Source organism: Pleurodeles waltl, chromosome 10, assembly GCF_031143425.1.
Source record: "Pleurodeles waltl isolate 20211129_DDA chromosome 10, aPleWal1.hap1.20221129, whole genome shotgun sequence".
NCBI lineage: Eukaryota > Metazoa > Chordata > Amphibia > Caudata > Salamandridae > Pleurodeles > Pleurodeles waltl.
This window is the reverse complement of record NC_090449.1, coordinates 39009573-39032935: the sequence shown is the minus strand read 5'-3', so window position 1 is coordinate 39032935 and position 23363 is coordinate 39009573. Positions and strand designations below refer to the sequence as shown.

Genomic DNA, 23363 nt, shown 5'->3' with positions numbered 1-23363 from the left:
CAGTCTAAAGATTCTCATCTCAATGGCAAACAAGAGGACGTTTGACTCTGAGGTTTTGATTTTACACATGGGCCAAAAGAGCTTGGCTTACTCCCAATATCATACCATTTGAGATGGTGAGCATCTGCACTTTTGGACTTGGGTATGGTGCCACCTGGAAAGACATCTGGAGGAGTCCAGGGTGGTGCGCTTCACATGCACCACACACCATTTTCTTACCCAATGCCCTGCAAACCTCCAACTTTGCCTGAAATAATGCATTTACCCTACATTTCTGTGATGGAAACTTCCAGAATCTGCAGAAATCCACAAAAATCCTACCACCCAGCATTATCCCATCTGCACTGATAAAAACTCTGCCCCACTTGTGAGGGTACCCAAATCAGAGTCAGCCTAAAAACATATGAAAAACAATCTGCCCTTTTGGGCCCGCTCTGGTTCCCCATCAATTTCTACACGTTTCTGACCTTTCTCTGTCGCAGACACTTGGAATACCTACATAAGTGAGAAATCATTTTTGGGCACGCAAGATGGCCACACTCTAGTGAGGCTCCTACAGTCTGGGGGGAAAAATCTGACATCAGGTACACTCTGTCCTTTGTACATACACACAAACAGATGACTGCATATCAGAGGCTCTGTGGAAAGGATTGTGGGGTCTCTAGGCACTAAGGGGGTCATTCCGATCCCGGCGGGTGGCGGGCGCCGCCCGCCGGGCGGAAACCGCCCAAACACTGCACCGCGGTCAAATGACCGCGGCGGTGATTACAACTTTCCCGCTGGGCCGGCGGGCGATCTCAAGCAGATCGCCCGCCGGCCCAGCCCCAGCCCCAGCAAAGATGAAGCCGGCTCCGAATGGAGCCGGCAGGTTTGCTGGGGTGCGACGGGTGCAGTGGCACCCGTCGCGATTTTCAGTGTCTGCAAAAATCTTAATGGGGCCCTGTTAGGGGGCCCCACGACACCCGTTCCCGCCAGCCTCTTCCTGGCGGTGTAAACCGCCAGGAAGAGGCTGGCGGGAAGGGGGTCGGAATCCCCATGGCGGCGCTGCATGCAGCGCCGCCATGGAGGATTCCCTGGGGCAGGGGAAAACCGGCGGGAAACCGCCGGTTCCCCTTTTCTGACTGCGGCTTTACCGCCGCGGTCAGAATTGCCCGGAAGCACCGCCAGCCTGTTGGCGGTGCTTCCTCTGCCCTCTGCCCTGGCGGTTACAAACCGCCAGGGTCAGAATGAGGGCCTAAATGCCAAGAAACAAGCAGGAATTTTATAGCAGCTCCAGGACAAATGAGCGGTCTAGGATGGCAGGTACAATACGGTGAATGGCAAACACGGAATCCTCAAAGGCCGCTATAATTATTAGCGCACCACCCCCGGCTGGGAGGAGGAAACCCACATGTGGAGGCGTGTTAGCATGGGACAAAGACTGGCTGACAACTATGCGTCTCCAACCAAGTACTGAAGAGCCACTGCTGTGCGAGGCAAGCAGTGCAATTGCTAAGAGAAGAGCGGTCTGACTCCGACAGAGAAATGGTGGGTGTGAGGCTTCTCAAGACGTCTGTCAACTTGTGGTTGGGGAGGCCGGTCAGAGAGACACTTGTGCCGCGAGTGAACGCATTGCCTGTGGTGGGACACCTGTGTGGTGCTGAGACTGCACATAAAGATCGGTCTGCAACCTGCAGCGAGCAGCCCCTGATGTGATAAAAGACTCTGCCTGAGAAAGTGAAAACCGAGGGATCAGAGCGAATAGTACAGGATATTGGAGCCACACACTCATCTCCGATGTGACACAATTAATACCAAAACCTCTCATATTGATACCACTGCATCGAGCAATTGCACCAGATACATCACCCATAGCAACACTTGATAACGAAGACTATAGGGCCTTCTCACTCACAATTTTACAGAATAGGCCCGGATATTAGTACAGAGCTCTAGGCTGACTGGCACATAAGGCTTGGCCCAACATAAGTGCCCATCCTGGTGATTATCCCACAGACTGATTAATGCAATGAGGGGTGACACAATACCAATCTCCCTAGGGTATGCACTGAGTAAGGCAGACTTCTACCTCTACATCTACATCTGCCGAGTCTGCTCTTGGCCCCCCCCCAGACAAGGATCTGTAGGGTAAGGCGGGACTGGTGTGGTCTGCTGCACGCAATGCCTGTGTGAGGAACTGTGTATTCCCAGAGGAACAGATCACACTCATGCACGTAAGTTCTTGCATGGCTATAAACTAAAGTGATATCTCAGATCCTACTTGGTGTGCTAAGTGAGGTATCATTTTCTTCGAGAGACTAAGGGGAACGCTGGGTGATAGGACATTTGTGCCAGCGCAGTGATCCAACACAGAAATGTGAGAGAAATGTGATTGCTTTGCTAAATTTGAGGTTTGCAGAGGATTCTGGTAGGAACACAGGGGATCCACACAAGCCACACCTTCCTTGACTCCCCTGGGTGTCTAATTTTCAGAAATCCCTGTGTTTGGTAGGTTTCCCTAGGTGGACACCGAGCCCAGGACCAAAAACGCAAGTGCCCCATTGCAAAAATACACTGTGACAGATAATTTTGATGTGTCCACAGTACGTTTTGGGCCCTTCCCTGTCGTGGGCACTAGCCCCACCAACATAAGTGAAGTAGCAATTTTAACAGGAGACCTGGGGGAATGCTGGATGGTAGGAAATGTGTAGCTCCCATCAGATTCCAGAACTTTCCATCACAGAAACGTGAGGTAAATGTGTTTTTTTATACAATTTTTTTTTTAACGTTTGCATGGTATGCTGGGTAACAGAACCCGGTAAGAGCCATACAAGTCACCCCAACCTGGACTCTCCTTGGTGTCTAGTGTTAAAAAAAATTACAGGTTTGCTAGGTTTCGCTGGGTGCCAGCTGACGTAGAGCCCAGATACCACAGCTGCCCCCCCCACCCCCCCCCCAGAAATATTTGATGTATCCATGTTGAGTTTCGGGCCATTTCCTGTTGCGGGCAATAGGCCTACCCATAAAAGTGAGGTTCCATTTTCATCAGAAGGCTTTCTCTGCATTTGCGCAATCCAAGTGTAAGACAGTATGTAAGAAAGAAGTAATTTTGAGAAATGTCCCGTAATTCACATGCAAACATCGGTAACCCCAAATTCAGAGACGTGAAAATACCTACTGCTTGTAAACTTCATATCTTGTTCCCATTTCAGAAGTATATAGGTTTCCTCTATACCCATTTTTCACTTTATATTTTACCAAATGAATTACTGTATACCTGGTACACAATGAAAAACCATTGCAAGGTGCAGCTCAGTTCAAATCAAATCAAAAATCTTTATTCGGATCTTCTGTAGATATCCATAGAAGAGCATATGTGCAAAGTTCATTAATACGTTAAAAATAAATAAAAAGAAACATCAATAAATGGCAATAGGATATATGTACAAAAGATGGTCATTACAATAACTGGAACCTCTAAAAATGTGCATACCTGATCAAATAGTAATTTGGTCATCTAAAATATTATTTGCCGAACTGTGCCTCAATAAATAGCAAATGGAATATATGCACATAAGATGATCAGTACCATTATTAAAACCTCTAAAAATTAGCATGCCTGATAAGATAATCATTTGGTCATCTAAAATATTACTTGCAGAGCTGTGCAAATTTATAGCAAAGTGCTTAAGAGTTAGACTCAAGATATTTCCTTTCTTTTATCATTGCAGCAATAAAGCAATAAATAACCATACATACCAAATCAGACTGGAGTAACTGCAGATGAAAAATAGCTTCCTTGCATCTCCTGATATTTAGTGATTATTACGTGGCTTTAAAAAGAACTTCCACAACTCTTTGTACAGCTTACAGAATAAAAACATATGCATTTGTGATTGTTCTGTACACATATCACATGCACAGGGTATTAGGTCCCTATTGCGGTACACCTTAGGGGGATAAGCCACTAAAAAATGGGCCAGGCCCAGGCAAAACATTGTCAGGAAAAATCTATGGTGCCGCAGGACAGGAAAAAGTTAGGGTTCGTTTTTATATGTGGTACTTAAGGGAAGATAAGCTATCACCATGCCTTTCCCCAAACGGTGCCTCTCTCTATCAGTAGCCAACTTCTCTTGATATTATTTATTTTTTTTTTACTACTGAGATGACCTGCCTGACCATGCCAAAAGAATAGGTCTGATCTGTTAAGGCTGCTCAGCTTCCAAAAATCTTTGCAGTGGCGTCAATCAGAGAAATTGGACAATAACAAGCAGGATTACTACAGTCTCCCTTCTTAAAAATTAGAACAATAATGGCCCTGGGCCATGAAAGAAGGAGGACAGAGGTTGATGCAGCTCTGAAAACGTTAACCAAAATTGGAGCCCAAAGATCAATGTTATACTTAAAGAGATCAGCTGGGACCCCATTTGACCCCCTGGGGCCTTGTCTGGCAATGAGCTCTTAATAGCTAATATGACATCAGTCAGATGAATATCCAGGTCCTCAGTGCCAAGCATGGCAGGGGCATTTACGACAGTCATTTCGCAGTCATCCAATCGACCTTCATACAGCTTTGTAAAATGACTGACATCTCCGGGATGTGTACCTCAACACCTTTGTTGGTATCAGAGCTAAAAATAAATAAATAAAAAAAGCCGTACTGACAACTTTCCAGAATTGTGCCCCATAATTAACAGCTATAGCCATGGTCAATTTCTCCCATGCTTCTTCTCTTATCACTTTCTTCCTAGCTGAAGCTGCCTTCTTGTACTGAGCCCTGCATGGCGTGACCTCTGATTTGTTTCGCGGAGTGTATTTTATCACCCGTATGAGATTTGAATGGGTGTGAGTGGTTTATTTTATTGAACCATTTTACAAGTTTAATTTTGGGAATTTGGGGAGGTAGAGTTAAATGTGCCCTAATTGCCATGCAGATGTCTGTGAAAGCTCCCAGGACCTGGGACAGGGGTAACTCTGTGTTTAGGCAGGTTTCAAAGGTGTCCAAGTTTTTGCACACACACCTACTTAAGAGAGTAGCTTTCTCCACTTTTTGCCATTTACATAGCACACGTTAATTCTGATGGTATTCCACAGGGGCCTCCCATTTCCTGCAGACTTATCTTTTTGAAACCATATAGGAACGATAGGACCAGCAGATAATGATTGCTGAGGCCACTTGGCTCAACCCAGTTTGTCCCGCCAGGACCTTGATATCATTACATGATCAATTACAGGAACCCCCCCCCCCCCCCACTTACCAGTGAAATTAATATCGGGCAGAGTAAAGGTCAGTGAGATGACACTTGCCAACACTAAATCGTGAGCCCTCATAAGATTATTTAACTTGTCCCCACAGGGGTTGTGGGTAAAGTGGAAATAGTTGCAATCATCTTCATCATTTAATCCACAGATCCTATCGTCCCCTGTGGAACAAAGGGAGACACTGAAATTTCCACCCCATATAATTAGAAAATCCTTATCTAAACAGCAGACCATGTCCTCAATGGCCTTCTCTGGTGCATGTCTAATCTCAACGTTAGATCTCACACAATTATTATGGTAAAAATTGACGAGGAGCATTAACGGGTTGCTCTTCATGGACAGCAACACTAGTTGATAGTAAGGGGAGTCAGTTCTACATTTAGTTACCTTAGCTCCTGAGGTGATGTTGATCAGCGTCATCAGACCCCCACTGCTACGCCCAACAGGTGTACGCGTAGCCAGGGTTGTGACTGACTGAAACCCATTGATATAAATCGCTCTATTGGCCCATGTTTCTTGGAGGCAAACCACATGCTTGTTTTCTAACAAAGCAAGCCAATCATTGCTGTGGTATTTCTCCCCAATACCTGCTACTTTCCAAAAAAGTGTCTGCCAGTGCTGTGTGGAAGATCTTTCATCCCCAACATGCTGCGAAATAGAATTTTGCCCCTGTATATCAAAACTCTCAGCTTCCAAATTGTGGTCGAGAGAGTTTTACTTTCTGAATTTGTGTTCACCCGCACCCCCATTAGCAGGACTATTCTGAGGGTGGCTGCATTAATGATTGGCTATGTCTGCATTCATCATTCGTGTCAGAGTGAGCGAATGGGTCAAAGTCAAAGGCCTGTCAATCTATCGAAGTCAATCGACTTCATCTACATAATACAGCTCAGTTATTGGCTCTGGGTGCCTCGGGTTCTTGGTGAACCTATGAGCCCTATATATCCCTGTAACGAGAAGGGTCCAGTGGAAGACCAGTGGAGTAAATCTGCCATAGTTACAAGAAGTTACAGATGAAAACGTAGACACAAATGGCTTTGTTTTTCAACTCAGTTTCAATGTTTCAACTCTTACTTTCTTTGGGAAACATTTGAAGGATATACACAAATGAGCCCTTGCTAAATTTAGAATTGTGTCTACTTTTCAGAAATGTGTAGCTTTCCGGAGATCCACCACTGGTTTCACACCCATTTCTGCCACTAACTGGAAGGAGGTTGAAAGCAAAAAATAGGAAAAATGTGCAAAGTCTAGTAGCGAAAGGGTTAAATATGAGGGTGTGAGGTTCATGGCAACTGTCATGGGAGTCTGTCTACCACTAAATTCTGATTAAATTAGAAGTTTTTGTTTCTAAGTAATGGTGTAATATTTTAACATAGTGGGGTGGAGATCTCTATTATGGCTAATAAAGGGGCTGAATATTAGCTGGCAGAAATTTATGATCTACTCAAAAAATGGACACCAGCTGGTAATAAAGGATTATCTCGTACTCACATTTAGATCACTAAATGTATTCTCGTTTCTTTTTCTGTGCATATTTTTGCTTATAATAAAGTTGTAAGCAGTATAATCTCTACATATTACATTTCTGTATAGCTAAAAAAAAAAAAAAAAAGTTAACTATTATGTTATGCGACTATCAAAACATAACCTGTTGTGAGCTGAAGCCATTAATGGGCCCTATAGATAGAAGGCATATAAATTGTACCCATGTTACTTGCTAAACCATAGTTACCTAAAGAGCAGTTACCATTTAGCAGCAGTGCCGCTACTACTAAAATATCATGCACTAAAAGCTTTACTATATACACTGAAAAATGGTTATCCAGTCCTCTGCTGTTATAAATTATCATCCAGAGTGTAAGTGCAATTAGTTTGAATGAAGCATACAAGGACTAAAACTTCCAGAATACAATGATTCGTTCAATGAAAGACAAAAATTAAATATGGTGGTTAATGTCCCAAGCCAAATTCCTGTAACCCATAGTAAAAAGGTATAAAACAAATCCCGTAACTCGTACTATTCACTTGACACACATCGACTTTATCACATTTCATAGTTAACAGAAACATATTTTGTGTTGAAAATGTTCACGTAGTTTAGTCCTGTTTTTAGGAATTGAATGGGTTTCCTAATATTGTTCAATATTAGAGATGCAAAAAAGCACACTTGCTTAAATTTCTGAGCTTAGTTTTTTATTTCACTGCATGCATTATGTGACTACAGGAATAAATCACTGAAGGGGTATTGGAGGCAGACGATGCAGTGATATGCATAAAAGCTATTACAGTTAGTGCATAACCCCAGACCGTTTTTCATATAGTTAGCAGATGGGATGCAACATCTGCAAGTGTTGCAGCTAAACACCACCCCTCCTCCTGCTGCTCCAATCAAAGACCCAACTGAGCACAGCACACTAAACAATGCCACTCAAGGACTGGGTGAATGCTATTTAAGCAGCTTTATTAAATCTAACCGAAAAGTGACTTCAGTGCAAACTAAGCTTTTAGGGACTACTTAGTGCTACACATGCCTGGTAAGTGAAGAACACGACAGTGCATAAATAATAAAACTTTCAAAATGATGCACGTAAAAAGCCAAGAATCCCTCTAAAATGGTGGTAAGCCACAGAGTTCCAGACTGGAAGGTTGAATAAAAGAACAAGTTAACATGCTGTAAATCCCACAGATTCTTTATCTCTTGAATACCCTCCCAGGGTAGAAAACGTTAACCCAGAAATATCGTTCGCCAGTATCATCAGACAGTACCACACATCTACATTAGCAAGTCTGTTTGCCTAGGATGTTGGTAGTCTTAATAAGGTCTGGTCCAGTTAATGCGCTGGAGTTGGAGTTCGCTTCTAAAATATTTTCTGCTACCATCCAAGGGAGATGTGAAGAAAGGAAGAAAGAGATTGACACTCTACAATAACAGTAAAACGCTGCTTTTTTGGTGGGTATTTTTCTGAATAGCACTGACACAAAAGTAGAGGGCGTAAGAAGGGAATGAATCGAAGGAAAGATATACCATCCACAAAAATATAGCTACCAAAGGTAATTAACTTTCTTTGATGGACTCTTCTTCCTGCAGATTTCTCACCTTCTGAATGAGTCCCAAAGTATTACCTCAATATCAGTCCTCTTGCTCCCCTAGCATTTCTCCTTGAGGTGGTATTGAGCAGAGGATAATAACCATGGAATGCAAATACAGCCCTGAAGAAATATTAGATGTTGCGAGTTTGAGTGGTCACACACTAATGTTTCATAAAGGTATGGAGACCAGGTCAAACGGCTACAGGGGACCGGGGAGGTGGGAGGGCGCATGTGAATCTGCAGCGTCTCATGCCACGAGCAGATGTACACTGGGTAACTGACATTTTCCGTTCAGTGGCATGTGTAGCTGCAGATACACATGCTATGCATAGACTACCAAGCAGTAATCTCCCCAAAAAGCGGTGGTTTAGCCTGTAGGAGTTGAAGTTGTCTGAAATAATGTTCTTAATACAGCCTGTCCTACTGTGGCTTGTTGTGTTGCTAACACGTCTACACAGTAATGCTTAGTAAATGTATGAGGCGTAGACCAGGTGGCTTCCTTACAAATTTCTGTCATTGGTATATTCCCAAGAAAAGCCATTGTGGCGCCTTTCTTTCTAGTGGAATGTACTCTTGGTGTAATAGGTAATTCTCTTTTTGCTTTAATGTAGCAAGTTTGAATACATTTAACTATCCATCTGGCAATGCCTTGTTTGGACATAGGGTTACCTGCATGTGGTTTTTGGAAAGCTACAAACAATTGTTTTGTTTTACGAAATTGTTTCGCTCTGTCAATGTAATACATTAGTGCTCTTTTTATGTCTAATGTATGCAAGGCCCTTTCAGCTACTGAGTCTGGTTATGGAAAGAAGACTGGGAGTTCCACAGTTTGCTTTAGATGGAATGGTGATATGACCTTTGGTAAGAATTTTGGATTTGCACGGAGAACCACTTTATGTTTATGTATTTGTATAAAGGGTTCTTGAATAGTAAACGCTTGTATTTCACTGACTCTTCAAAGTGATGTGATGGCTATTAGAAAGGCTACTTTCCAAGTCATATATTGGATTTGACAAGAATGCATGGGTTCGAATGGTGGGCCTTCTAAAAAGTGATTTTGTATGTGTAATCTGCAGATAGGCAGATATTGCAGTGAGATGGATTTTAATGGAAGAAAATGCTAGATTAGACTTTTGTAAGTGTAATAAATAGTTTACAATGTCCTTTGTGGAGGCATGTAGTGGTTGAATTTGATTAGTGTGGCAGTAGCAAACAAATCTTTTCCATTTGTTTGTGTAACAATGTCTTGTTGTAGGGTTTCTCGCTTGTTTAATGACCTCCATTCACTCTTGTGTAAGATTTAAATGTCCGTATTCTAAGACTTCAGGAGCCAGATTGCTAGATTGAGCGATGCTGGATTCGGGTGTCTGATCTGTTGTTTGTGTTGTGTTAACAGATCTGGTTTGTTTGGTAGTTTGATGTGAGGTACAACTGATAAGTCCAACAGTGTTGTGTACCACGGTTGGCGAGCCCAGGTTGGTGCTATGAGTATTAGTTTGAGTTTGTTTTGACTCAGTTTGTTGACCAGATAAGGAATGAGTGGGAGAGGGGGAAAAGCATAAGCAAATATCCCTGACCAGTTGATCCATAGAGCATTGCCCTTGGACTGAGGGTGTGGGTACCTGGGTGCGAAGTTTTGGCATTTTGCGTTTTATTGCGAACAGGTCTATGTTTGGTGTTCCCCAGCAGTGGAAGTGATCCTGTAGGATCTGGGGATGTATTTCCCATTTGTGAGTTTACTGGTGATCTCGACTGAGATTGTCGGCTAACTGATTCTGAATGCCTGGTATGTATTGTGCTATTAGGCGAATGTGGTTGTAAACTGCCCAATGCCCAATCCTTTGTGCTAAGAGACACAGTTGTGACGAGTGCGTCCCCCCTTGTTTGTTGATATAGTACATTGTTGTCATGTTGTCTGTCTTGACAAGAATGTGTTTGTGGGCTACTAGTGGTTGAAACGCTTTTAATGCTAGAAAAACCGCTAGCAGTTCCAAATGATTTATGTGAAGTTATTTTTGTTGATTGTCCCATTGACCCTGTATGCTGTAATTGTTGAGGTGTGCTCCCCACCCAACCATGGAAGCATCTATTGTGATAATAGATTGAGGCACTGGGTCTTGGAATGGCCGCCCTTTGTTTAAATTTATAGGGTTCCACCACTGAAGCGAGGAGTGTGTTTGGCGGTCTATCAACACTAGATCTTGAAGTTGACCCTGTGCTTGAGTCCATTGTTCTGCTAGGCACTGTTGTAAGGGCCACATGTGTAATCTTGCATTTGGGACAATGGCTATGCGTGAGGAAATCCTGCCTAGTAGTTTCATTACAAACCTTACTGTGTAGTGTTGGTTTGGTTGTATGCTTGATCTTACATTTTGGAACGATTGGACTCTTTGTGGACTTGGAGTGGCAATTGCCCTTTGTGTGTTGCTCCCAAGTATTGTTGTATTTGGGATGGATGCAGATGTGATTTTTGGTAATTTATAGAGAACCCTAGTTTGTGTAGAGTTTCTATGACGTATTGCGTGTGAAGAAGACACTGTTGTTGAGTGTTGGTTTTTATTAGCCAGTCGTCCAAATCTGGGAATACGCGCAAGTGCTGTCTCCTTATGTGAGCGGCTACTACTGCTAGGCATTTTGTGAATACCCTGGGGGCTATTGTTATTCCAAACGTTAGCACTTTGAATTGATAGTGTATGCCGTGCATTACAAACCTTAAGTATTTTCTGTGAGAAGGATGTATGGATGGGTATGTGGAAATTCACATCCTTGATATCCAATGTTGTCATGTATTCCTCCTTTTTTAGTAAGGGAACTACGTCCTGAAGTGTTACCATGTGGAAATGATCTGATTTGATGAAGAGATTCAGTGTTCTGAGATGTAAGATAGGTCTTAACGTTTTGTCCTTTTTTGAAATCAGGAAATATAGTGAGTAGACGCCTGTTCCTTTTTGGTGATTGGGTACGAGCTCTATTGCTTGTTTTTGTAGCAGTGCTTTGACCTCTATTTGTAATAGGTCTAATTGTTGCTGAGACAGTCTGTGCGTTTTGGGTGGCACATCTGGAGGGAATGTTGTGAATTCTATGCAATAACCATTTTGGATAGGACCCATGCATCTGTGGTAATATGTGTCCAGTTTTGGTAGTATGTGTTTAGCCTCCCTCCCCCACTGGTGACAAGTGTTGGGGTGTTGTGACATTGAAGTCACTGCTTGGGCTGGTTTGGTTTGGTTGGTTAGAATTTTCCCCTTCCCTTTGGGAATTGTCCTCTATAGGATCCACGAAACCTTCCCCTTTGGTATTGTGATTGATAGTTTGGTCTTGTTTGAGAAGTGGAAGGTCAGATGTTTGTTGCCGTAACCCTCCACTGAATTGTGGTTTTCTAAAGGTGCCTCTGACTTGTGGGGAATAGAGCATGCCCATGGCTTTGGCCGTGTCCGTGTCTTTTTTTTCATTTTTTCAATGGCTGTATCGACTTCCAGCCCAAACAACTGTTGTTGATTAAACTGCATATTTAACACCGCTTGTTGAATCTTTGGCTTGAATCCAGAACTTCGCAGCCATGCATGTCTGCGAATGGTTACAGCCGTGTTGACAGCCCGTGCTACTGTGTCTGCTGAATCTAGTGCGGACCTTATGGTTGTTAGTTATACCTGTCCCTCTTCCACTACTTGCTGTGCAAGTTTTTGGTGTTCCTTGGGCAAGTGCTAGTAGGGCTTGTAAATTCGCAATTCGCCATTGATTGGCTGCTTGTGATGCCACTCGCTTGCCTGCAGCGTAGAATTTCTGACTTTCTTTGTCAGGTGGTGGAGCATCTCCTGACAATTGAGAGTTTGCTCTTTTCCTTGCTGCCCCTACAACCACCAAGTCTGGTGTGAGCTGCTGTGTTATGAACACAGGATCTGTTGGAGGTGTTTTGTACTTTTTTTCAACTCTAGACATGATAGCTCTTCCCTTTACAGGCTCCTGGAAGACCTGTTGCGCGTGCTTGAGCATGCCCGGGAGCATTGGTAGACTCTGATAGGATGCGTGGGTGGATGCCAGAGTGTTAAAAAGGAAGTCATCCTCCACTGGCTCTGTGTGCATTGCTACGTTGTGGAACGTGGCTGCCCTGGATAGTACCTGCGTATATGCAGTACTGTCTTCTGGTGGTGACGGCTTTGTTGGATAACATTCTGGACTGTTATCCGATACTGGTGGATCATATAAATCCCATGCATCACCATCATCCTGGGTCATCCCAGTATGTGTGGGTGACTGCATTATAGGTGTTCCCATCGGTGACAATTGTGGTGAGTGTGGTGGGGATGGTTGTGGTGAGACCATTGGTGGTGGAGATTTGTCTCTAACCACTTTTGCCTTTGGTTGCATTTTCTGAAAAGGAAGCTTCCTTTTCGATTTGAGTGGAGGTAAAGCCTGAATCTTGCCAGTCTCTTTTTGAATATGTAACCTCTGTTGTGTATGGTCAGGTTCTTCCATACCTAACTCTTGCTCGAATCGATGTCTTTCCTTGAGTTGGCTGGAAAGTCCTTGCTTTTCTGTATAAGAGCTTCTTTTCGGCTCCGTGGCCGCTTTTTTCGGTACCGAAGTTTCTGCTGTTATAGTCTTTTTCGGTTCCGAGGAGATTTTACGGGGTTTGTGATTCGATCACTCGGTGTCGAAATCGTTCGGTGCCGGATTCTCGACCGGAGTAGGAAGTCTTCAGCAACTCCTTGGCCTTTTTCGGTGCCGATGTTTGGTCACCTTCCTTTCGGTGGGTTGAGCCATGGCCTGCTGGCGGTGGCGTCCCCATGGCCTTAAGTGTTTTGGTATGACCCTGAGTTTGGGACGGGGCAGGTTTACTCACGGTTCGTTGCACCGTCGAGGGTCGTTCGCTTTCGGATTCATCCGAGTCCGTTTCTTGGATGGAGATACTTTCCTCCTCTTCGACGTTGAGCTGTTCTTTCGGTTTCGACGCCATTTGCAGTCTTCTTGTGCGTCGATCCCTCAAGGTCTTTTTCGATCGAAACGCTCGGCAAACTTCACAGGTATCCTCTCTGTGTTCGGGTGACAAACACAAATTAGAGACCCGGTGCTGGTCTGTATAAGGATACTTTGCATGGCACTTAGGACAGAAACGGAAGGGGGTCCGGTCCATTAGTCTGGGACGACGGGTGTGGTCGGGCCGACCAGGCCTCGGTGAAGAGTGGAAGCCCCCAAGGACCGCAGAAGCGGTCTTGATGTCGGTGCCAATACACTAACACTAACCCGGTACCAAGCGATAACAATACCGTCAAATTTGATACTTTAGCTAACTTTCCCGATTCGAAATACGGAGCAAAGAGAAACACGTCCGAACCCGATGGCAGAAAGAAAACAATCTAAGATGGAGTTGACGCCCATGTGCAATGGAGCCTAAAGGAAGGAGTCACTCGGTCCTGTGACTCGAAAAGACTTCTTTGAAGAAAAACAACTTGTAACACTTCGAGCCCAACACTAGATGGCAGGATAATGCACAGCTTGTGTATCTGCAGCTACACATGCCACCGAACATTATATATATATATATATATATATATATATATATATATATATTTGAGAGAGAGATTTTTTTTCTTTAAAAAAAAAAGACAAAAAAAAAAAAGCGATACAAGGTATCACTGCAGCCATTGTAACCAGGTCTTTTTTATTATTATTATTTTAACCCCTTCCCCGCCAGGGACGTAATGGTTACGTCCATGGCAGCGCCCGTGTGGCGCCATGGACGTAACCATTACGTCCTGAATGCTGCCCTCGGGAGAAGCGCTAGCGCTCCTCCCGAGGGCCGCCCCCCCACCCCCCTAGGTCAGGGCTGACAGGGGAATCCCTTCCCCTTCAACCCCCGACCCCCCCCCCGTGACGTCAGCGTGCGAGCGCACGCTGACAATCACGCAACCTCCCCCATCGCGCTGGAAGCTCAGCATTTCTCTTTCGATCACGTGGGGGAGGCCCGGAGGGGCTTCAAAGGGAAGGAAATGTATTTCCTTCCCTTTGAAGTCTCTCCGAGGGTTTCAAAAGCCGGATTGCTTGCAATCCGGCTTTTGAAACCCCACTAGACACCAGGGATTTTTTTTTTTTATATGTAATTGACAGAAGGGAGCGACCCCTTGGGCAAGGGTCGCTCCCAGGGGGTCATTTTTTTTATAAGGCCTTATCTGCCCCCAGGGGGGGCAGAAACCTCTAGACACCAGGGATACTTTTGTTTTTTTTGTTTTCTGATTTGTTTTCTTTTGTGTTTTAGGTGTGGGATGCGACCCCTTAGGCAAGGGTCGCTCCCATAGGGGGGAAATTATATTTAGGCCATTTCTGCCCCCTTTGGGGGCAGATTGGCTTATTTTTATGAGGCCAATCTGCCCCCAAGGGGGGCAGAAACCACTAGACACCAGGGAGTTTTTTTTGTTTGTTTGTTTGTTTTTCACGTAAGGGGAGCGACCCCTTAGACAAGGGTCGTTCCCATGGGGGGCAAATTTATTTTAGGCCATTTCTGCCCCCCATGGCAGCAGATCAGCCTATTTTTATTAGGCCGATCTGCCCCCACGGGGGGCAGAAACCACTAGGCACCAGGGATTTTTGTTGTTGTTGTGTTTTACAGATGGGGAGCGTCCCCTTAGGCAAGGGTCGCTCCCCTGGAGGGGCAAATTGTATTTAGGCCATTTCTGCCCGCTTTGGGGGCAGATCGGCCGATTTTAGGTCAATCTGCCCCCAAGGGGGGCAGAAACCACTAGGCACCAGGGATCTTTTTTTTGCGCCGTCACGCAAGGGGAGTGACCTTGTAGGCAAGGGTCGCTCCCCGGGGGGGGGGGCGCGGGTGAGGGGGGCAAATTTATTTTAGGCCATTTCTGCCCCCCCTGGGGGCAGATCGGCCTATTGGTATTAGGCCGATCTGCCCACAGGGGGGGCAGAAACCTCTAGGCGCCTGGGCAAATAGTTTTTTTGTGTTTTTTTTTTGTGTGTTTGTTTTTTTAGAGATGGGGAGCGACGCATTAGGCAAGGGTCGCTCCCCTGGGGGGCAAATTGTATTTAGACCATTTCTGCCTCCCTTGGGGGCAGATTGGCCGATTGTAGGTCAATCTGCCCCCAAGGGGGGCAGAAACCACTAGGCACCAGGGATCTTTTTTTTGCGCCGTCACGCAAGGGGAGCGACCTTGTAGGCAAGGGTCGCTCCCCGGGGGGCGGGGGGGGTGAGGGGGGCACATTTATTTTAGGCCATTTCTGCCCCCCTGGGGGCAGATCGGCCTATTGGTATTAGGCCGATCTGCCCCCGGGGGGGGCAGAAACCTTTAGGCGCCAGGGCAATTTTTTTTTTGTGTGGTTTTTTTTTTTGTTTTTTTTTTTTTTTAGAGATGGGGAGTGATGCATTAGGCAAGGGTCGCTCCCCTGGGGGGCAAATTGTATTTAGACCATTTCTGCCCCCCTTGGGGGCAGATTGGCCGATTGTAGGTCAATCTGCCCCCAAGGGGGGCAGAAACCACTAGGCACGAGGGATCTTTTTTTTGCGCCGTCACGCAGGGGGAGCGACCCCATAGGCAAGGGTCGCTCCCGGGGGTGCAGGGGGGTTGGGGACAAATTTATTTTAGGCCATTTCTGCCCCCCCTGGGCCCGGCTGAGCTAGAGGCCAAAATCCACAGGTAGGCACTGTTTTCTATGAAAAAATGTGATGTGTCCAGGTTGTGTTTTGGGCCATTTCCTGTCGCGGGCGCTAGGCCTACCCACACAAGTGAGGTATCATTTTTATGGGGAGACTTGGGGGAACGCTGGGTGGGAGGAAATTTGTGGCTCCTCTCAGATTCCAGAACTTTCTGTCACCAAAATGTGAGGAAAATGTGTTTTTTTAGCCAAAATTTGAGGTTTGCAAAGGATTCTGGGTAACAGAACCTGGTCCGATCCCCACAAGTCACCCCATCTTGGATTCCCCTAGGTCTCTAGTTTTCAAAAATGCACAGGTTTGGTAGGTTTCCCTAGGTGCCGGCTGAGCTAGAGGCCAAAATCTACAAGTAGGCACTTTGCAAAAAACAGCTCTGTTTTCTGTGATGTGTCCACGTTGTGTTTTGGGGCATATCCTGTTGCGGGCGCTGGGCCTAACCACACAAGTGAGGTACCATTTTTATCGGGAGACTTGGGGGAACGCTGGGAAGAAGGAAATTTGTGGCTCCTCTCAGATTCCAGAACTTTCTGACACAGAAATGTGAGGAACATGTGTTTTTTTAGCCAAATTTTGAGGTTTGCAAAGGATTCTGGGTAACAGAACCTGGTCCGAGCCCCGCAAGTCACCCCTCCTTGGATTCCCCTAGGTCTCTAGTTTTCAGAAATGCACAGGTTTGGTAGGTTTCCCTAGGTGCCGGCTGAGCTAGAGGCCAAAATCTACAGGTAGGCACTTCGCAAAAAACACCTCCGTTTTCTTCCAAAAATTTGGATGTGTCCACGTTGCGCTTTGGGGCGTTTCCTGTCGCGGGCGCTAGGCCTACCCACACAAGTGAGGTATCATTTTTATCGGGAGACTTGGGGGAACGCTGGGTGGAAGGAAATTTGTGGCTCCTCTCAGATTCCAGAACTTTCTGACAGAGAAATGTGAGGAACATGTGTTTTTTTAGCCAAATTTTGAGGTTTGCAAAGGATTCTGGGTAACAGAACCTGGTCCGAGCCCCGCAAGTCACCCCTCCTTGGATTCCCCTAGGTCTCTAGTTTTCAGAAATGCACAGGTTTGGTAGGTTTCCCTAGGTGCCGGCTGAGCTAGAGGCCAAAATCTACAGGTATGCACTTCGCAAAAAACACCTCTGTTGTCTTCCAAAAATGTGGATGTGTCCACGTTGCGCTTTGGGGCGTTTCCTGTCGCGGGCGCTAGGCCTACCCACACAAGTGAGGTATCATTTTTATCGGGAGACTTGGGGGAACGCTGGGTGAAAGGAAATTTTTGGCTCCTCTCAGATTCCAGAACTTTCTGCCACAGAAATGTGAGGAACATGTGCTTTTTTAGCCAAATTTTGAGGTTTGCAAAGGATTCTGGGTAACAGAACCTGGTCCGAGCCCCGCAAGTCACCCCTCCTTGGATTCCCCTAGGTCTCTAGTTTTCAGAAATGCACAGGTTTGGTAGGTTTCCCTAGGTGCCGGCTGAGCTAGAGGCCAAAATCTACAGGTAGGCACTTCGCAAAAAACACCTCTGTTTTCTTCCAAAAATGTGGATGTGTCCACGTTGCGCTTTGGGGCGTTTCCTGTCGCGGGCGCTAGGCCTACCCACACAAGTGAGGTATCATTTTTATCGGGAGACTTGGGGGAACATAGATTAGCAAAACAAGTGTTATTGCCCCTTGTCTTTCTCTACATTTTTTCCTTCCAAATATAGGAGAGTGTGTAAAAAAGACATCTATTTGAGAAAAGCCCTGTAATTCACATGCTTGTATGGTCACCCCGGAATTCAGAGATGTGCAAATAACCACTGCTCCTCAACACCTTATCTTGTGCCCTTTTTGGAAATACAAAGGTTTTCTTGATAGCAATTTTTTACTCTTTATATTTCAGCAAATGAATTGCTGTATACCCGGTATAGAATGAAAACGCACGTCAGGGTGCAGCTCATTTATTGGCTCTGGGTTCCTCGGGTCCTTGATGAACCTACAAGCCCTATATATCCCCGCAACCAGAGGAGTTCAGCAGACGTAACGGTATATTGCTTTCGATAATCTGACATTGCAGGGAAAAGTTACAGAGTAAAACGTAGAGAAACATTTATGTTTTTTTCACCTAAATTTCGATATTTTTCTTTTTCAGTTGTTATTTTCTGTAGGAAACCCTTGTAGGATCTACACAAATGACCCCTTGCTGAATTCAGAATTGTGTCTACATTTCAGAAATGTTTAGGTTTCTGGGATCCAGCATTGGTTTCATGCCCATTTCTGTCACTGACTGGAAGGAGGCTGAAAGCACAAAAAATTGCAAAAATGGGGTATGTCCCAGAAAAATGCCAAAATTGTGTTGAAAAATTGGGTTTTCTGATTCAAGTCTGCCTGTTCCTGAAAGATGGGAAGCTGCTGAGTTTAGCACCGCAAACCCTTTGTTGATGCCATTTTCAGGGGGAAAACCACAAGCCTTCTTCTGCAGCCACTTTTTCCAATTTTTTTGAAAAAAACAAAATTTTCCCGGTATTTTGGCAAATTTCTTGGCCTCTTTCAGGGGAACCCACAAAGTCTGGGTACCTCCAGAATCCCTAGGATGTTGGAAAAAAAGGACGCAAATTTGGCTTGGTTAGCTTATGTGGACAAAAAGTTATGCGGGCCTAAGCGCGAACTGCCCCAAATAGGCAAAAAAAGGCCTGGCACAGGAGGGGGAAAAGGCCTGGCAGCGAAGGGGTTAATCGCCTCCACCCGGATAAAGTGAATGATGGAGATGGCTCTAACTGACTTCCCTGCTTGTTCTTTAAACTCAGAAGAAACTGTTTGACAATTGTACAGAATTTGGGAGGTGCAATATTGTTGCCACCCGGTCCATTAAATTGTGAAAGCCCCCAATGTATGCTGGGGGAGAATGTGAAGGGTGTGGTGGTGGAGGTGACGGAGTGGGGATAAGGTAATCATCCCACACATCCTGAGGGGGTTCAGATTCAGGGATCTTGCCTTCTTCTCATTCATATTCTTATGAGGATGGGACCTCCCTTAGTGGCGCAGCTAGGTTTGAAGGTGGTGTCATCCTGGATGTGACAGGTTGAGTTATGTGACTTGGAGTACCAGGAGCTGCAGGTTGAGGTGGTATTACTGGCTGCTCCTGATGAGGCTCAGTGAACCTTCTTCTGTAATCTTGCAGCATAGTCTGCAAATCCTGGAAGAGCGACATGGGCACTTGTACATCATCATGCCTGGATTGTGGATGTGTATGAGATTGATAGTGCTAATAAGGCCTATTTGAGGAAGGGCCATGATAATGGTGGTAATATTGGTCTTCTTCCATGTCGCTGTCATCCAGGAACTTGACCAGGAGCTCTGATGGGCTGTGTGCTGTCCCAAACAGCCATGTCGTCGTCTGACCCTTCTATGCCTAACAGAAGTGATGGGAAAAAGATGAAACCTTGCTAGGAGATGTTAACTCAGGTGTAAGAACTGTTCTCGTCACTTTTGTAATTTCCATCATTGTTGAAGGTCCCATCGACGATGTTGTGACAATGAATGCTGGTGTCATTTGAAAGAATTAATTTGACAGTGTTGATGTCAACGGTGTGGTCAGTGGTAATGTCAATGGTGTCTTTGTGCATGACAGGATCCTCACTGACGAGATGGATGCATCAAGCGCTGTCATCATCGCTGTCTTCGTCGATGACGGTCTCATCAATGAGATGGTGGTGACAGTCATCAGACAATACTGCAGTCGACTGTGATATTGCTGTCAACAGTGTTTTGAGACCCGTTTTATGCCTCCTTGTCAACAGTTCAGTACACATAGGCCCTCATTATGAAGTTGTCGGTCTGGGCCACCATGTCGGCAGTGAATACCGCTATCCGGCATGGCGGCCCAGACCGCCACATAATGAACAGGGAGGGCCGCCACTTGGCATGGGCAGTGTAGGGGTCGCTGTGCAGTGCCCCAACATGCAGGTCACTGCCGATCTGCGTGACGGTTAACCACTGTGTTCATAATGAGGGCCATAATCTGCTGACATCCCCCAGATTTTACAGATGGCATGCTGGGTTGAGATGAGGTCTCGTCTGTGGAGATATGTTTTCTTTTCTCCCTTCTCAGAGGTTCTATGTGAGGAGTTTGTAAGGCCTTCTAGCACTCCTCAGATGTCCCTTGATCAAAGGATCTTGGTATTTTGTGTGACCCCACGGAGGTGTCTTCCTCAGAAGTAGTGGATCTCTGAGTTTTAGCCTTCTGTACCCAAAGAAGGAACCTCCCTTCCTTGTCCTTCAAGGCCTTGGATGAAAAAGTGTGACATATTTTATATTCCTTTACCTTGTGTTGGGGTAGAGGCAATAAAGGCAGTCTTTATGTGGGTCATCCACATGCAGCCCTTTCCTTTCACAGGTTTTGCAGGCTCTAAAGAGGCTTTTCTTGGAAGTAGTAGATATGACAAGTGTCAAGATAAATCTCAAACTTTATAGAAGAAAAAACTGAGCAGAGCTCAGGGAGACTCCCTTCACACAACGTGTGGTGGAAAATCTGAGGGATTCAGCTTCTCTTGAGAGTATTCTACAGAGTGCTGTTGCCTGACTGGTTATAATTCGAGTTTGGTCCTTTTTTAAAAATTACACAGATAAGCTATTTAAGTAACTGTTCCTTGCCATTAGGTTCTCTGGTAATGTTATATTCTGCTGTTTTAAGGTACCATGTGACTCCCACTTCGACAACAGGGAATGATTCAAGCATGTGAATCTATGAAACATCCAATACTGGAGAATGGTGGTGTTTTCTCAAAGGACCTCAATAACCTTCCCCGAGATGAAGAGAAAGATCAGGTGAGCTGCATACAACTGTAAGACACAGTTGTTGCTCTGACAAGGACCAAAAGTCTTAAACTTTGATTTCAATAGATGAGCTCCTGAGAATAAATAAGAGTACACCCTACCAACAATTTCCTCCATTAAAGGGGTTACTGACCAACTGTGAGCATCAAAGGATATGCTCAACAATGAAGGTTCCGAAGATATCTTGATGATGGAGCAGCTACATTCTTCAGCACCACTTAAGAGACTTTCACAATCTGGTACCAACAAGAAGCACAAAACCATAAAGTCCTTCAAGAGAAGGAACTGCAGAAACAGGTCGTAATCTCATACACAAGCATCAGAATCATGTCCTCAATAGCAGAGATCGTTTGACGTAGAGGAAAGTCTCTCATATATTTTGTGTCTAAGCCTGCACTCAAAGATCAGCCTCTGATTAAGGATGAAGTTGGAATTCTAAAGGGTTGATGAAGAAGCCCAGGTGGTGAAGAAAATTTAGGGTGCACTGCAGGTGATCACAGCACAGGGGACCTTGATTTCACCTTGAATTCATGTATGTCATCAGTCAGTCAACTAAGTACAGAAATACATGAACTCTGGACATCCACAATGAAGCCACTGCTACAGACAGCATTTTAATGAACACTTACAGAAAAGTTGTAAGACCAAATGGTAGATCCACAAATTGGAAGAATTAGGATCCCACTGCAAATCACAGATAACACCTGTGTGAAAAGAGAAACAGTAGCTGGCAAATTGTGCCCTGGAAATGCAGAGAGACACTCCAATCCTGAGCATTTAGGGCTAGAAGAAGCAAACACAAAGATAATATTTAGAACTTTCCTCAGTGAACAAATAGATTCAGCCTAACTCAGGCGCAAAACAAGCCAGAGATGTCTGTCATCTTGGGAACTTGATGTAAAGGAAGTAAAACTGCTACTGGAAGATAAAGGCGGAAGAAAGGCAAATGAGAGAGGTTTTGGGTACTAGATCCACAGGAAGATGGGGCAGAATGGCTGACAGATGTTGCAAGTGTCCCTTAGATCACTTATCTCTAGAAAGAATAGGCATTACTGCCATGGGGAATTGGTCAGCTGGAAAGGCTGCAAATGCTCCAAGGGCTGACCGCCTACAAAACCCCCAAACTGCAATATTGTTCATGCAACTATTTGTTGGGGAGGGTAGGCCCAACATACAGTGGCTATTTTTGAACCATCCTAGAGAGCTTCTCACCACCGTAGGGCATGCCCATTAATCCCACCTGGATTCAAAGAAGCTAGTGGGATACATCCAGGCAAGTTGTAGCTGTGAATCGGACCACCGTGTCTGCAGAATTGAGACAACAGTTAGGAATCTGTTTGGAAGCATCCAGAGCATTGATCAGATCACACCAGAGAAGGGTTTCTTCATGTGGACGAGAAGGCCTATTGTCAATTCCCTTGTAAATTTTCAAGAAGCATGGACATACAATTTGAGAAGGCACATGCTCTTGCCAGTGAGTAGGGCTAGAACACCCAACACAAAAAACCTTTCTGCCCATACAGACAAGTGATTTTGAACTCACAGTCTGAATAAGTGGTGCAAAGATATTGATGGTCAACTTTGCTGATGATATCTGAACCACAAAGGTCTCAGGAGAAGAATCCATTGACAAAAACTTTGAATCTGTGTGCACTACCCTCTGACACTGGGATCTGTCTGAACTGCCAGGCCTGAAAAGCATTTCTCCCAGGTAGACATTACCAACTTTAGCAAAACTGTTTTTAATGTGGTTCTGGGGCTGCTGGAGTTTCATCATGATGATGGACAGACTTTGCAGTCGGTAGCAACAATTTAAGTGCCTACTCTACCACGCATACTATTGAGAAGCATGAACAGGCTTTGTTGGAAGGAGAGCCAGAAAGGTATAAAATAGTATTTTCTGAGGATGTAGGATGGCCACTATGTATAGCCTGGCATCAATGTGGTTCAGAAGGAGTGTCCATAATCCTGGAGCAAACAACAAACTCGATGGAAGTACTACCTGATTAATAAGACACTGGGAGTCACTGTGTAATGGGTACGCACAGAACTTGCGGCCACTTTGCCGTAAGAATGAATAAATGGCTCACTGAAGAAGGCCTAAGTAGGTGAAGTGGGTAAAAAGCAATGGACTCTAATGAGGCCTGGGAAACTGCCAGTGCCTGGGATAGATTCAAGCATTTATTTAATCACTTTGTTCTTTGATGTATAAAGAACGTTGAGAAAGTCAGAATCCAAGTTGGTGAGGTCTTCTATTGGAGCAAATAGCTGAGCTCTAAGAACAAGCTCCACCTGAGACCAGTACTCAAATAGGGCTCTAATTTTATATCTGGCTACTGGAATAATTTCTGCTGACTTCAGGATCTAAGGTGACGTTGTGAAAAGCTTTAGAGCACATCATGACAGCAATTGGACGATGGTTTTAAAGGGCAAAGGCTTCCTCAGAAGTGATGCTGAGCCAGAGTCTGGGAAAGCAGGATGTCAGCTGATGTAGGGTTAGAGGATCAGGCTTACGTCCAGCATGATACCTGCCAGTCCTGAAGAAATTGAACATGGCCTGCTGACCGG

At 45.1% G+C, this 23363-nt stretch overlaps 1 protein-coding gene across 5 annotated transcripts in view; it reads right to left on the bottom strand.

Annotated features, from left to right (window-relative positions):
- The window catches only part of LOC138261016 (methyl-CpG-binding domain protein 1-like), a 1081642-nt gene that overhangs the window by 325431 nt on the left and 732848 nt on the right, over positions 1 to 23363 (bottom strand). The window lies entirely within an intron of this gene.